General features: G+C 51.4%; 1 long non-coding RNA gene across 4 annotated transcripts; it reads left to right on the top strand.

The window, feature by feature from the left end:
- The first annotated feature begins 2,707 nt into the window (after nucleotides 1–2,707).
- LOC140626309 (uncharacterized) lies at nucleotides 2,708–16,049 on the top strand. Of its 4 annotated transcripts, none has more exons than XR_012025509.1 (4): nucleotides 2,708–2,778; nucleotides 6,218–6,458; nucleotides 14,189–14,407; nucleotides 15,817–16,049. It is a non-coding gene; the product is annotated as an uncharacterized lncRNA (long non-coding RNA). The 4 variants fall into 4 exon arrangements; XR_012025505.1 differs by having other exon boundaries at nucleotides 6,218–6,432; XR_012025507.1 differs by having other exon boundaries at nucleotides 2,726–2,899; nucleotides 6,218–6,432.
- The last annotated feature ends 248 nt before the right edge of the window (nucleotides 16,050–16,297 follow it).

The raw sequence follows: 16,297 nt of genomic DNA on the forward strand, positions 1-16,297 counted from the left end.
CTGAGGGGGGCTGGAGCAGAGGAAATCGCAAGCCTGAAGCCAGCCTGGACTCTGTTCACTCCTACTTGGATGCCCTTCCTGCTTGTCCTGTTTCACCATGCTCCACCTCAGCTCTGTCCCATTTTACTTCTCGAGGCTTCGCCATGTGCTGTGAACTGGTTTACCCAACTGAAGTCTCTGAGTCTTATTTGAACACTGCTGGCACGACTGCCACTGGCATTAAGATAACTGCCATTCATTGGACACCTTATACCCGGTGGGTAGGTACTTTGCACAATGTATGGAATGAATCTTCATATCTGTGACATAAGAATTCTTCCCGTGGTAGAGATCGGAAATTGAGACTCAGGGACATTGGACATTGGTGAGTCCAAGAGACTCACCTCCAGATCTGCTCGCAAGTAGGATGCTCCCCGTAATGGCAGACTTTGGAGTCCTGTAGCACCTGCCCAGCTAGATCATCCTCCCACTCCAATTTTAAAAAAAGGTGGGGGGCATTTCACAGCACCCACATTTGTATGTTTCTGTGACGGTTCAGAATGCCCTTGGAAGCTAAACCAGGGAAAACCACCATAGGGTGAAATAGTCCCATCTATACCGGCAATATTTGCTGGCTTATAACCTTCAATGTGAAAAATCTCCTTGAGGCCTTTGTAAGTGATATATTCCGTTACAGCAGACTTTGAGCAATGTAACACTTTTCCAACACCTCAGACCCTTAGGAACACAGAGAATTCCCATCATCAACTCTGCTCTGTACCAGGCATTAAATGCAACACAGAGCATCTAGTGTCTGGGACTTCCTTCTCGAGCAGCTCCTGCAATGAATCTCTTTGTTTGTACCTTTAGTTTTCCTATAAAGAAAGAAAGGGAACCTAAAGCTGTGTCACAAACCGCATGCCCTTCAGCTCAGCCTTTCCAACAACCGTTTACAGATGATGAAATGGCATTTGGGAGAGGAGCAGCTCATTTTTTTAAAATATTTTATTTAAATTCAATTTGCCAACATCTAGTATAACACCCAGTGCTTATCTCATCAAGTGCCCTCCTTAGTGCCCGTCACCCAGTTACCCCATCGCCCCACCTCCTCCCCTTCTGCAACCCTCTGTTTCCCAGAGTTAGGAGTCTCTTACGGGTTGTCTTCCGAGAGAGGGGCAGTTCTTTAAACAAGGCCACAAGGCTAATAAGGAAAGAAGCCATGATTTAAGCCCAAACGTTAGATCTAAACCCGCTGTTCTCTTTCCTCTTGGCCTCTTCACCCCTGCTCATGATGGAGTGGGGGGTGGGGGACAAGAGAACCACTGGGGTACTTTTCAAAATGTCCACGTCTCATCCCTTGACACCTTCAGGTTTCTCTTCCTGGAAGGTTGTGAAAATCCACTCTCATATGACACAGGGGAAATGTGTATCATGAAGTTTCATAGGCAATTCTGCTAAGATGCCTCATATTTGCAGTTGGAAACCTGTGCGCTAGACCATAGGGCCCCTTAGGAGCAGGGATTCATGACTAGAATTCACAGAAGGTAATCTCAGAAATCTATGAGCCCCTGAGAAACATAAAGTGGTGTGTGCAGGTACCACATGCATTATTCTAGGATAGCCTCGGTCATTTTTACCAGATTCTCAAACTAGTTCCTGACTCAAAAAAGCTTAGAATGCACTCCTTTGGAGAAAATGGGTTGCTCCTCCAGCAGAAATGTTAATTCAATCCTTTCCAGCCTCAACAGGCCCTGGACGTGTGTGATTTTAAGCCATTATTCAGGGCGCTCGTTCAGCTTGCATTTAAGGGAATGATGTTTCCTCAACTTAATGTAATATTGCTATTGGCAAATAGATCACTCTTAGAGTCATCGAACTGCCAACTTTTATAACCACCAAGGTAAAAAACGTTCATCAGATTTTGTCTTTTCGTTCTTTCAACAGGCTTTAATGGATTTCTGTCTAGGATCAAAAGGTTGGTTGAATACTGGCCATGCATAAAGTTTCGTGGGTTAATTAAGACGATCATTAGTTGCTCGAGCTCACTCTTCGCTTCATGATTTGTAGGTAGAAGAGTTTGCTTCTATCAGACACGTTGCCCCCCTGGGATTAAGCTGTGTATGTGGAACGTTCAAGCCAACACACGACCCTTGCAGAAAGCCTGGCTGGTTTCTGAGGATCGGTCTTGGTGTTGGTCATCTGGCAGGGTGCTCCTCCCTTCGTTTGGTCCATTAGGCCGTTCCAGTGGGAATTTTTGTCGAGACATCTGTGGGGGATCTTATTGCTGTTTTAATTGCTTCCTGATATTCTCTACTGGTATGTTTCTTTTTCACCTGTGGTTGTAGGAATACATCCACTGTCTCTCTTTCCTTCTGTGCAGTGTACATCATTATGTTCATTGATCCAAACACTTATTGAGCGCCTATAGTGTGCCAGGCAAACTGCTAGGCTCTAAAGAATAAAAGTGAGATGGGACATGTGGCCTCCATCCTCAGAGAGCCTCTCAGGGCAACATGGGAGAGGGGGAGACAGGTGAACACATCATAGAAAGAGCTCTGGTGGAGGCAGGTTGCCAGAAAGAAACAACACTGAGTCTCGAAAGGTCGCTCGGAATTAGATGGGAGAATAGAGAGTAGGTAAAGGCTCTGTAGGCAGAGGGAATGGAATGTGCCGGAGCACGGAGGCAAGCAGCAATCCGTGTCTCACAGGCCATACCTATGTCACAATGGCCAGAATAGAGACTGTGGATCACACAGGAACCCCCATGCTTCTTTTAGAAATGTGAACAATCTCCACAAGGTTAGTTGCTTTGCTAACAAGTGAAGAAGCTGTTCTGGGCTGAATATTTGTGCCCTTCCAGATTCAGACGTTGAAGCAATAAACCTCAACGCAACGGTATTTTCGGTGCAGGCTGTGGGAGGTAATTAGGTTTTGATGAGGTCATGAGGCGGGACCCTTGTGATGGAATTAGTGTCCTCCATTTGAGAAGAAGAGAGCTGTTTGTAAGTTCAGGTCACGGGCCGTAGCAAGTACCTGTGGTGAATCCTAACTCTTGACGAGCTAGAGAGGGATAAAAGAGGTGGAATGACCATTTCTTGTTTATTGAATCTTCAACAAAATAAGGCAGCTCTTTTCAGAAAACCCAAGATGACCAATGATAGAAAAGGATGTGATAGGAGATTAAAACTAGGTGTTTTATACCCAGAGTGAATTTCTCACAATCTTCCAGGCATTTCTTTTAGGAAGGCTAAGTAAGAACTTTGATCCCTTAAAAAGTTTGGTTGGTGGGTGGGGGACATTTGGAGAAGAGGAGGGATTCCATAAGGCAGCCTACTTGGCAGACAGCCCTTCCCCCAGGAGCCTTGAGTACATTGAGTGTCCACGAGTGTGAATCCTCCAGTTGAAAACTGTTCAAGTTTTTATTTTGGTCACTATTAGCATTTTCCAAAGATGGTGACCTTGGATCCACCTCCACTACACCTTTTGCGTTGTTGTTGTCACTTTGGGTTTCATTGGGTTTGTTTTTGTTGTATTGCTCATAATGCTACTTAACATCCCAAGGATGCCAATTTAGGAAACCTGCGTCTGACCAGGGCAAAGACCTAAGGAAACACAGTCACTGGGCAAAAATGACGGGAGGCTAGCCTGTTCACAGCTGTTATGGCTATGTGATGCACTTCCATCTAATTGTGTTTTTATTTTTATACTTTTTGAGTTTCAAAGGCTTCCAAACTGAATATCTTACTTTCAAAATGCAGGGGAAATTATTTCTTGGCTTGAAATCAAGTAAATAACTATTTATGGTACCCAGGGACACTTTTTACTTACTGCTCTGCCAGTTGTACAACTTGAAATTGTTTATTTTTACAACTATTTGGGGGCATTTTTGAGGCGATTGAAGATGCTGGGCTAAGGAATCAGAGGACCAGTAGATATTCTCCTCCTTCCTCCTTCTTCTTCCTCCTCCCCCGTCCCCCTCCTCCCTCCTCCCTCCTCCTTCTCCTTCTTCTTCCTCTTCTTCCTCCTCCTCCTCCCTGTGTCACTGGTTCTCAAAGTGTGGTTCCTAACCAGCAGCATCACCTGGGAATTTAGAAATGCGAAACTCCCACCACCACTCACACATACATCTCCATCGAACCGGAAGCTCCGAGAACAGGGAGTGTTTTACCAAAAGCAAACAGTAGTTTGAGCAGCACTTATTCGAGGTTCAGGGAGTCATGGGCGGGCTGTCAGCATTGAAGGTGACTTGACCCCGACAACCTCCTTCCAACCACCTCACCACCCCAGCAGCGTGCCTGCTCCTTGGGTCAGCGGGGGACGGGGAAGAGGCCAAGGCCTAAGCAGATCCTTCAGGTGTCTGTGAGGAGGAACAAACGGCCTCATCGTCTTGGTCAGCCTTCGGCTGCAGCCGCTTTCACGCATCAGGCCTCACCCATCGGCGAGCGGGTCCTGCAGCTGGAGAACACCAGGCACGGAGGCAGGAAGGAGGGACTTCCCCTCACCGGGTCGAGGCCTCCGCCTGCCCCCCAGTCAGGGAGCCCGGCCTTGCAGATGCTGTGCGGGGGGCGAGGGGGGCTCTCTCCTCCCGGACTTCAGCACGGTGTCCCCGCCCCCCCCCCCCCCGCAGCAGGTGGGATCTTTCAGCTGGGACACGACTCTGAGATCGTCCCTCCCGAGTCCCTCACTGTACAGGTGAGAATTCGAGGTGCAGAGGAGAAAGGACAGGATATACCCAACAAGGGCTTTCAAATTGTGTCCCTTGGCTGAAATCCGTGCGCATCCTAACGGGAGACGGGATTTTTACAAAATAAATACACGTAGCAATGAATCAATCATCCCCTTGTTATTGCAACAGATATAATGTACACGAGTAGTTATGTCTCACACACCGGTCACCATTTAAAACACGGCCACCGTGGAGGACAGATTGCAAATTATACAAAACGGCCCTGAATCGCCCTCTTGCCTAGGCCTCTCGTGCTGGATCCCAGTCTGCCCTTTGCTCAAATCAGAGCAATCAGGAGCCATTCTGCCCCTGGTGCTTTCAGCCGCTGCCAACTCATGATTGAGGCAGTGGGAAGTGTGGGGGGCAGACGACAGGCTTCCAGCAGTCCCAGGCCTGCTGCTCGCCAATCAGCGTGACCTTGAGCGAGTCGCTGAAAATGTCTGGCCTCAGTCTCCCCGTCTCTGAAACCCAGGGGTTAGTTAATGCTCAAAGTCCTTCTCACTGACAATGACACACACTTCACACACATTTCCAATTTGCCTGCTTGGGACCGACAAAAATACCCGCCTTGAGCCCGGCGAGGCGGGCCACCCGGGTCATCTGTGCCTGGGTGTCCTCGTCCCCTGCACCCTTCCGCAGCTTCCTCTGTCACGAGGCTTAATCCCATTTGAGGTTCTTGGGAGGCCCCAGCCCTGACTAATTTGTCTGCTCGGCCAGCAAGCCGGCCTTGGCGGGCTCATTTGGCATCCCAGTGACATTTGGCGCTGGCTCCAGCAGGAATCGGCCTTGTCCCTCCAAATGGCCACCTTGGATACTACGAAATTAAAGATTAGATACCGAACACTGCAGCAGCCCACTCCATCCACTGAGCGTCGGAGATGCTTCTGCCATTTAAGGCCCCAAGAAGGGCTGGTCCCCACTTGGGCAGCTGGAGTCAGCCCTAAATTACCTAAAGAGCCCGAGTGCTGGGCCTAGGCTCCATTTGTTTACAAAATAGGCACTTTCAAAGGCCCTTTACTAGGGACTGGCAATTCCCAGGTCCCCTGCTATAGGCTGATGCATAATGCATAAGATGCTGGGAAATGTGTATTCATGAGGGCGGCTTGGCTTTTGTCAAAAAGAACTGTGAAATATTATGATGGAACAATTTTCATTTCTGCCACATTGTTTTTATAGTGCATTCATGACTGGGGATTGAGGGCTTTTCGAGTTTGTCTGGTGCAGATGTTGCCGGGCTGAGAGCTGCTTCAGACATCCTAATTTTCCAACTTTGCTGCTGACAATTACATGGGGGGGGGGGGTTCTCACAGGAGACAAAGGATATATGTCCTCGAGTGATCTTGTCCTGAATTCATTCAGGAGGGTGGGGGCGAGGAGGGAAGGATGAGAAGGAGTGAAGGAGGAAGGAACAGGGAAGGAGGGAAAGAAGGGGGCAGAAACTGATGTTGGGAGAGGCCTCCTGAGTGCCAGCATAGGCGAGGGCTTCTCCCGTCGTTCCTCCCTTACTCCTAGAAAGGAGCTGTCATCTCCATCTGACGTATGAGGAAATGGAGGCCCAGTAAGGCGGAGCCACTGCTCTCAAATCATGTTGCCTCTGAGTTGTGAAATGGGGTTTGAATCCACCGTGACATGGTCAAGCTTCTACTCTTCTCCAGCACCAGGCTACAAAGAAGTGAAGCCAAGGAGGACTCTCCTTCTGCAGGCCATCGAGGGACATGGGACATGGGGTGAGTGGCACATAAGCGGCCACTGGGTGAAGAAGACACAGGAAATCCTGAAAAAGAAGGGCTGGGAAGCGGGTCAGGCATCTGGGTGCCACATTGAGACAGGCACACATCTTGGGAGGTTGGGGAACTTGCCGACACCCTACAGCTCCTGCCCTCTGGAACCAACATTGCACCAGCTCAGATCTCCAGCACCACAGATCCCAGCTCTGTGTCACACGCCACTGGCTGCCTCCCAGTCTGGGAAATGCTGGCCCCTTTGATCGAGCCCCTGAGCCAGGAGGGAATGGATTCCTGGAGGCGGGAATTGTGGCTTAATTTTCCCCGGATCCCCGGGGCTGGCGTGGCTCCAGGCAAGCTCCGAGGGCGGGCTCCCACACACACTTTAAATGTATCCAGCATGCAGAGAGGCCCGGCTCCAGGCAAACTGGGCGGCAAGAGGCAAGAGGAGAATTCATCCCAGGATGGTCAGAGTTCGCACAGAAGGGTGGTGGGGGTACCCAGGGCCTGGCCCCCGGTGATCGGGGTAGGTGGGCACAGCACAGGGGTTCCCCTAAGACCAACACACACTCAGGGCACTGAGCAGGCCAATGGCAGAGGCCCGAGAGCAGGAGGGGGTGTGAAGGAGGCCACAGGCACAGGTGTGTCCCTGCCACAGGCCGGGCAGAGGCCGAGACTCCAAGTCCAGGCTGCAGGGAGAAAAGGCAGGGCTTTCAGCTCAAGGAGGACCCACCACCCCAGCTCATGGACACGACCCAAATGAGTTAGAAAGTTCTGGGAAGAAACAGACACAAGGAGACATGGATGTGTCTCCAGAGCATCCGTCAGGCAGGAGTTCCTGAGGCGCTCGGGCCACCCCCAGGTCCACTTTCTTTCCCACACCCAAGCCTTCATTGTTCTGGAACTCTTGTCCGTGGGGCGATTCACTGGAAGCTCCGGTGGCCAAGAGCTCGTCAAGGAGGGTGGGTCTCGCTGCAGACGCAGCCCCCCCATCCACTCCGCAGATGACGCTCTTTCTCCCTGGCGAGTCTTGGCATTGGCCGTTCTCTGCCTCCAGCACCGTCCGCCCCGCGTCGTCAAGGCTGCTGCCTGCCCACCCTTCAGACCTCAGGGTACCCGGTTGGCGCTCCCATCCCCGTATTTCCCATCCGAGCAGGCCGTCCCGTTCTGCTGTTGCCGGCGTGCTTAGCACCCGGGGGTCCGTCTCCAGCTGTCATGAGAGCCTGTGATAGCAGCACCGGGCCGGACCTGCTCACCCTTCTCCCCTCGGCACCCAACATCATGCCTAGGACGTGGCCAGACCTCGCTAAAAGTTCGGGAATGAACGAACCAGCTCACGGCGTGTTGTGCAAGAGCATTAATAAGGCGTATCTAAGGGGATTAAAATCCGACAATTTGCTCTCATGCAGCACAGGGCGCTTCTACCCAACTGGAGAAGCAAAACTAGGCCGGGGGCAAGTACCAAAGCATGAAAAAGCAGATCAAAGCTCACGGCGACCAGGTCCAAGAGTTGGCCCTGACCCTCCTTCCCCTCGGCAGTCAGGCACAGGCTTGAAACACATCGGAACAAACGTGCTTTCACAACCCCACACTCCCAGGCACAAGTTTTGTAACCACTAGCCTCCGTTTTTCTACGTCAGGGTTAAAGGGAGTAGCCTGGGCTCACGTGGCTGTGAACAGCGAGTTAGAGCAGTGTTTCAGCCAAGGGTGACTTTGCCCCTCAGGGGACATTGGTCAAATGTCCGAAGATGTTTCTGGCTGTCATAATAGGGAGAGCGCTGAGCGGGACTGTTAAACACCCCACAGAGCACAAGACAGCCCCCACGCAAAGGATCAACTCAGCTCACGTGTCAGCAGTACCAAGGGTCAGTACCGAGTCCGCGAGGTGGCAGCCGTACAACAGGTACTCATCGCCCCCCTTCTCCGTGACTGGGGCCCCCTGAGGACACCCGCGAGGGGTCTGCTCAGCTTTGTCCGAGTGCTCCCTGAGAGCTCCTCCTCCTGGAATACCTGTTGTCTTCGTCTGTCTGGGCCGCTGTGGGAGAGTGCCCAAGAGGGGGGACGGGGGCCCCGGGGCTGGAGGCTCAGGCCCAAACACTATTTCTCAAAGTTCTGGAAGATGGTAAGTCCAAGAGCAATGCATGGACAGATCCGTGTCTGGTAGGCGGATGGCCGCCTTTTCGGGGCGTCCTCCCAAGGTGGAAGGGGTGGGGGAGCTCTCTGGGGTCTCTGTCATAAGGGCACGAGCCCCATCACGAGGGCTCCGGCTTCATGAAGCAACCACCTCCCAAAGGCCTCGCCTCCGACACCATCAGCTTGGAAATTCGGTCTCAACATCTGAAGTGGGTGGGGCGGGGCAGTCAGTCTCTAGCGTCCGTCTTCCACCTGCTTCCACGAAGCAAGGGCCTTCGTTCACGTCTAAGCTCAGATCTGCGCATCCAGGAGCCCCCACCTGTCTGCCCTCCTGTCCTGCGCGTCCACAGCAGCGTGAGGCTTTCTCGTTGGGCACAGCCGCCTCTTCCAGCCGACCCTGGGTCGGAGCCCGAAGCATTGCCTCCTAAGGACAGACTTGATCTGTAGACGAGGAGAGGGCTTCCCAGGCAGGCAGATCCAGAGTCCTAATTAGAGGGCTTCTTCCTGTCTGGCTTTGCTCACTTGCAAAATGGGCCCAACCAAACCCAAGTATCAGGCTCCCCTTGAGCATCTGAGACACTGGATGTGACACGTTGCGTGTCGGCAATAAAATTCCATTTTTTTCTCCTCTCCTGCAGAGCTTAGTAAAAGCCCAGTAAGTCGACTGCTAAATCAACCTCTCCTGAATGGAATGGTTCTTGTTTCCTAATCCTCGAGAGCCAAGCATACTGCCAGGTAGGGGAGAAAGTCAACAGGCTTCAAGGTGTATATTTGGAGGAGCCCATTTTCTTCTAAGATCTCTTTCCATTTCATTGCTCTCCCACACAAGGCCAAAGGGGTTCTCCTTCCCTCAGCAAGGTCTGGGAGCATGGATTCCCCGCCCTCCTGATCCAACCGCCCTCCCGAGGATGAGCCTGCCACCCGTGACCAACGCTAGGCTACCTGCCAGGTGTGCGCCCCAACTCTAGCTGCTTGATCCAGTGTGTTCTGAGGGCCGGCAGGGTTTACAAGAACAACATCCTTAAAAAACAAAGAGACTCACGGCTCTTCGGACTCGTGAACGTAATTTCCAAGACACACAGCGATTCCAGCAGGAGCACGTCAGAGGGGGCTGGTGGCTCAGAGCGTGGGCAGGACGTCAGTCACCTCCTGCCACTGAGGCGAGTCCGACGGCATCAGGGCCATAGAGCCAGCCTGTGGGCCTCCTTCACCTCATTCACAGCCCACTTTCTGTGAGGTTCATGCAGAAACATCAAGGGTAGGAATGTGCCGACACCGTCCGGGGGCACACCTGTTTCATTTGTTGGGAGGCCACCCAGGATGGCACCCATCGCTTTGTTCATGATTCTAGTCCCGGTGGAGGCCAGGGGGCAATGCTACTGTAGCCCTGAATGAGCCAACTAACGAGGCCCGGGTGGGAGCGGACCTCCCGTGTCGGTGCTATTACCGTGTGGGCTCTCAGGAGGGCCCCGGGGCCGCCCCCGCCCCCACCGAGGGCCCGAGGAGAGCTGGGCCTTTGCACGTCCACGCTCCTCCACCTCGTCTCCGTTACGTCTTGCTCCGGAAGACAAAGGACCAAGCAGAAGACACACCGAGAACCGGGGCGGCTTCCTCTGAAGATCGTGCTACGGTCGGTGTGCAGCTGTCTGTGCAAAGACGGGGAACCAGCACAGGAGGCCTCAGGCAGGAGGGGATAAGGATTTGGGAGGAGACGGCAGGAGCTGGAACAGACACTTGGCCACAGACCTGGGAACGGCCACATTTGAAGAGGCCAGCCGATGGGAGCAGCTGCAAAATATTTCATTTCAGTGACTCAGAGTCTTACCACTTCTGAGAGACCAGTCACAGCTAAGTCTGATCAGACTTAATCCGTAAAGCATAACCCAGAAACTGGCAGATAGAAACACTCTCCTCGCCAGGCTGGCGGACACGGGGGACGGCGCGCGCCCCTGGGGCACACCAGGCTCTAGGGAGGGGGAGATCTGCTCCGGCCCCCTCCGTGCCTCACGGGCCCCATCTGCCACATGGGGACCGTAACTCTGCCGGGCTTCTCTATCGTGAGGACCAGCGTAGAGGAGGATCCAGAAAAGATTAACCCTTACGTACTGAAGGACTTGGAATCACCCTCAGCAGAGGACAGTTCTAGTATCGTTTCTTCTGGAAGCTTCTCAGGTCCTCCCCGACCCAATCAATTTTCAGCATTAGCTCTCATGGTACCCCATCCCCCTCCCTCAAAACACTTACCATGTTGTCGTCTCACATTTCTCCATTTGACTCTCTAGATAGTATTGGCTCACACGCGAGGATGTGAACCCCAAGCGGGCTTCTGTGTCCGCCACTTTTTGTCCTCATCATGGCCTCTCAGCATAGGTCTTGACATAGGCCAAATGCCTGGACAAATGAATGGGCACGAGCTCCGTGGTGCTGGGCACCCCTCCCTCCCCATCATGCCGCTATCATTCGGAGAAAAGTGATCCCAGGCTCGATGACCGACCAGATGCCTCTCCCGGAGACCATTCCCTCTTCCTGAAGTTTAGCAGGTTGATGACGGCCGCCACTATTTACCCCATTTGGGGGACGGGGCCATGGAACCTTCCCTTAATCTATAAACCACTGAAATAGATGGTGCAGGCGTCCTGAAACGGCGACTGATTTTATCAGGTTTGCTCTTTAAAAAAAAAAAAAAGAAAGAAAAGAAACAAAAAACTGGTTTTGCATTTAAGGTTTCCAGCAACCACAAAGAGCAAAAGGCAGAAAGGAGAAGTGTTGGGTGCGTTTTAAAAAGAAACCACGCAGACAGTAAGCGAGGTACTGCTTTGTGCTGGCGGCACAACGCGTGGCAATTATTAATCCTTCATTATGCAGAGAGCTAAAGACGTACGACCCTGCAATGAAGCGTCCAGTGGTTTCCGACAGGCGCTCACCACCGCGACTGCACCCGTTAGGGAAAAGCAGGACCCTGTGCTTCGCGCCCTGTGGCCCCGTGTTTGGGTCGACTCCATTTTCCCCAAAATTTTGAGCAAAAAAAAAAAAAAAAAAAATCCAAGGAACGGTACTTTTTTAAAAATTAATCTTTATTTGTTTATATATTTATTTGCTCCCTTGTCCCAGGCTGGATTTGCCCTCTTTTTGCAGTGAGCTCTGGATAATGGCATTATTAACTCGGTTACGTGCCCATTTGGCAGGGGAACAGGTGCGCAGCACAGAGGTAATGGTGTTAGAATGATGAGAAGAGCAAAAAGTAAATTGTGTAAAGGCCCCAGATGATTAAACAATTACTCTCTTTGTAGTTCATATTTTAGAGTAAACAGCATTTACCCTCGACTGCATTTATTTTTTCTGTCTCGGAAACTCTGCCTCTGCGGGCTGTGCGTGCGTCCCGTTTGTCCCCAACGAAATGAGATCCCGCCCGGGACAGCTCGGTGGCCAGAGGCTGCTGATCGGGGCCGACGGAAAAGGCCGCCCTCCCGCTCCTGGTCCCTCGCACATCAGCTCTGACTCCCAAGCGCGGGGCGCCCCTCGCTGCTCTCCGCCCGCTCATTCAGGGGTTCACCTCCTCTCCCTAATATGTACCAACGTGCCCACCAGCCAGCCTCCCCTTTTCAAGGGGTTTCTGACTTCCAGAGGCGCTTTGCCATTCGGCTCCCCGCTCTGACGCCCGCATTCTCGAAGCTTCTGCGAGTGGATTACAACGAGGTGACCGCGGAGCACGCGGCTGCCAGAGCTAACCTGAGCCGGGCGTCTGGACATTGCTCACGGCCGCAGCATCTACATGGGAGTCGGGGAGGGGGGCTGGGAACTAAGGGAGGCCCAAGTGTTGCCGAGATGTGAACCGATCTGAAAATTTTGACCAGAAAAGATGAAGAATGCAGGTGCCTGTCTGTGATAACACAGTCACTCCCGACCTGGGGGGTGGAGGGTTTGTTTGTTTTTGTTTTTGTTTTTTTTTTTTAATTGAGACGAAAAGTGGATTGTGGATTGACGGCTTCTCCTAAAAGCACAAAGTGATAAAAGCGTCATAAATTTGGACCGAGTTCAAGTTCTACACCATGCGGGGCGGCCCTCAAAATCTAGCACCGGCAGGATATCCAGCAGCAGTGAGGCCTGTTCCTGCAATCTGCTCCACTGCAGGCAAGAGTCGTGACTCCAAGACTCAGATGACTGTACCTCCTCGAGGTCTCTATCTGCGCCCAGAGGGGATCTTTATCTCCGGCCTCTTCCTCGAGATGATAAATGGGTTTATTGAGTATGCTGAAGTCCAGGCTCCGGAAGGAGAACTTGATTCATGGGAGTCCACACACTGAAGTAAATAGACCACATAGAAAATACGGTGGGCTTTGAGCCCAAGCTTCACCATTAACATCGAGGATGGGAAAACACCAGCAGTGGCGGTGGCGGCCGGGACTTGGGGGAAATGCAGATTCCTGGGCCCCAGCCCAGACATTCTGAATCAGAATCTGCATTCCAACAAGACCCCCATTTGGAATGTGCTGCCCTAAGAAGTCTCTGATCATCTGCAACCCGTGTAGAGGAGGCTGCAGTTATTTCCAGTCCGCATCACCAGCATTTAGAAAGTGCGCTCTAGGGGCACCTGGGTGGCTCAGCGGTTGAGCGCCTGCCTTTGGTTCAGGTTGTGATCCCCGGGTCCCGGGATCGAGTCCCACATCTGGCTCCCTGCACGGAGCCTGCGTCTCCCTCTGCCTCTCTCTCTCTCTGTATGTGTCTCTCATGAGTAAATAAATAAATTCTTAAAAAAAAATGTGGGCTCCAAGGGCAGTGGGTTCATCTCCCGTTCTCTAGGAGGCCCTCAACAAATAGGCTTTGAATGAATGACTCTTCTCCTCTGTGCTCTGTATGCACTGGACTGCCCACTTCTGGCTTCAGGAACCACGCTCCTAACTTTTGAAGTTTGCTTACTAGTTGCTGGCTTATTCTCAGCCCAACCTGTGGGGTCCTGGTGTTTGCAGGCTAACCTCAGGATGAGCAAACAGCATTGTGCAGCAACCAGAGCTCCAATGTGACCCCTGGGGCAAAACTTCTATTTTTACTTCAGCTCTGTGATTTTTTTTTTTTAAATTCACTTATTTATTTCAGAGAAACAGAGAGAGCATGAGCAGGAGAGGCAGAGGGAGACATCATCTCAAGCTGACTCCATGCTAAGCACAGAGCCCAGTGCAGGGCTCGATCTCATGATCCAGAGACCCAGACCCGGTGTCTGTCCCACCATCATCACCTTTCTCAAGATATTGAAAGGGAGGCAGGGAATGTGAAATAAGGAGAATGTTTAGGGCAAATATGAAGATTGTTTCTTTTTTTTTTTAGTTTTCACATAGGGGGTGCATGAGAATCTCCAAGGAGATGCTCATTACCTTTAATTCCATCTTTTCTAATGTCACATATGGAGGGTGAGAGGCCCTCCCTACTTTCTCTCCGAGTCTGGAGTTGGCCTGCCGCACACTGAGCCAGGACAAGAGTTTGCTTGAGCACAGATGGGCTCAGCCGCAGCCCTGCCCTCCCTGAAGGCCACCTCCTGTGCCAACTCCTCTCCCAGAAGCTGGCCTCCTCCGTGTGCCACTCCCTCCCCAAACACAGCTGCTAACTTACTATCACCTTCGCTTATTCACAGACACTCATCACCCTCCCCCCTCCCCCAAAGGGAGACATGGTGACCCATGGATTTTGAAGTTAGATGCCAGTGGCTTAAAGTCTCTTCCTGTCTCCTGCTTGTCAAATGATACTGGGTAACTCGCTCATCACCTCTATGTCTCTCTACTTCGTCCTCTGAACGATGGAAAGAATAGTATATACCACATGTTCTGCAAAGTAAAAACTGAGCCCGTATCAGGTACGTAGGATAAAGGTCAGGGCACCGTATCTGCTCCCATACTATCCACCAGGCCCTGCCGCCTGGGGTCCCGAGGCATCTCTATAAATCAGGCCTAGAGCGGAGGAGAAGAGGCTTATGGGAGCCCACCTCCCCTCATCTGTGAGATCAGATGCGACTCTTTCTTAATCCTGTATCTTTCCCAAGTGCCACAGAAAACACACAAGAGTCAGAGCCGTCTTGAAAATCAGTAAGTGGGATTCTAAGGCCGAGGAGGGGAAATGTATTATAGAGGAAAGAGACACCGATTTTCCAACCAGACAAACCCAAGCCAGACAAGCTGTGTGACCTCAGGCAAATCACTTGAGCTCTCTGAGCTTCCATTTCCTCATCTGGAGAGTGGAGGTAGCCACGGCTCCTTGTAGAGGTTGCAGTGGGATTAAATAAATGTGTTTAAACATCGAAAACAGCAGATTCGTAATTGGGGATAAACAAGTGAGAGCCTGTCGTCTCTCTTGCCTTTTCATAAAAGGTCAGGGAACATGGACACGGAGGAGGCTGACATCATAACCTGCTCCTCGGGCAGTGACAGCTACTCCTGAGCCATCAGCGCAGGAGTGATCACTTGAGCTATTCATTAGCATAAATATTCCACAACAATGTCATTTTAATGCTCCCAAAAGAGCACCTGTTATCTATCCCACAAATTGGGCCTTCCATGGCATAAATCATCAAGAAGCACTTCCCATGTGCCTTAAATGAAGGAGTGCCATTCCAACCAATAAAGCAAATAGTAAACAAAACAAAAAACAGACAAAGCGCAGAAACACCCCATGCTGGGACTTTAATAGCTGATCAATTGCAGATCAAGAGCTTTAATTTCTCCTTAGCACTGGGTTGGCAGCAGGAGCTGAGTTCCCACTCACTTAGAGATGATTACTTTGGTGAAAAACAAAGGCTCCTTTCATCAGACCTTGGCCAAGAAACACCCCTGAACTTGGGGCTCTCTCCCAGAGAAAGATCCAGAAAATAGACCATACCACAGACCTGCAAAATGACCCCCTCAGAACAGGGCTGGATAGTGACCATCTTGCCACCATGTGGCCAAGGTGTGAAGCCGCTTCCGTTTCCCTGAGTAGATCACGGGTTATTGGAAGGTACAGGACACGCTCCGTCTACGGCAGGATTGAGACCCAACCACGTTTGTTTAATTTCCTCAGGCGAGCCAGTGGTGGTCAAGCCAAACTTTGCCTCTCCCGCAGGCCTGGCACCCACCTGCTGCTCAAGGTCTGTCACTGACCATCACATAAAGGTTGCAAAGCTCTAATTCCACTGGGCCCACCTACTTGCCACCTTCTCTTTGAGCTCTCCTCTGGTATTTTGCAGAAAAACATAACAGTAATTACAATAATGACGCACACTTCCTCCAGCCCACCTAGAACTCCTGGTTCACACCCATGGCCCGGTTCAGATGACAGCATCTGTGCCCTTACTTGAGGACAATGAGTCATCGCGCAAGACTGGGAGAGGATGCGGACATGGAGACGCCATGTCCACTGGAGTCGAACAGACCAGACGAGAATCATGGCTCTGCCACATAATGTAGCTCAATGGACTTTGACAAATGATTCAACTTCTCCATAAAATGGTACAATACTATCTACCTCATAGTCTATTCATTCATTTTTTTTTTCTCCAAATACTATGGAGTACCTTATTTGCCAGTCACGGATCTAGGCACTGGGGATTGAGCAGTGAACAAAATAGACCTGAGTCCTGGTCCTATTCAAGGAGGCATCGAGAGATAGCCTCTTTAGAGGCAGCTAGTCCGTGGAAGTTACTCAACCCAACAAATATACAGTTGTTTCATTTATAATGCCCAGGACCAGGCCTTGACATATAACACTGGTT

This window comes from Canis lupus, chromosome 3 (assembly GCF_048164855.1).
Source record: "Canis lupus baileyi chromosome 3, mCanLup2.hap1, whole genome shotgun sequence".
In the NCBI taxonomy this organism is placed as follows: Eukaryota; Metazoa; Chordata; class Mammalia; order Carnivora; family Canidae; genus Canis; species Canis lupus.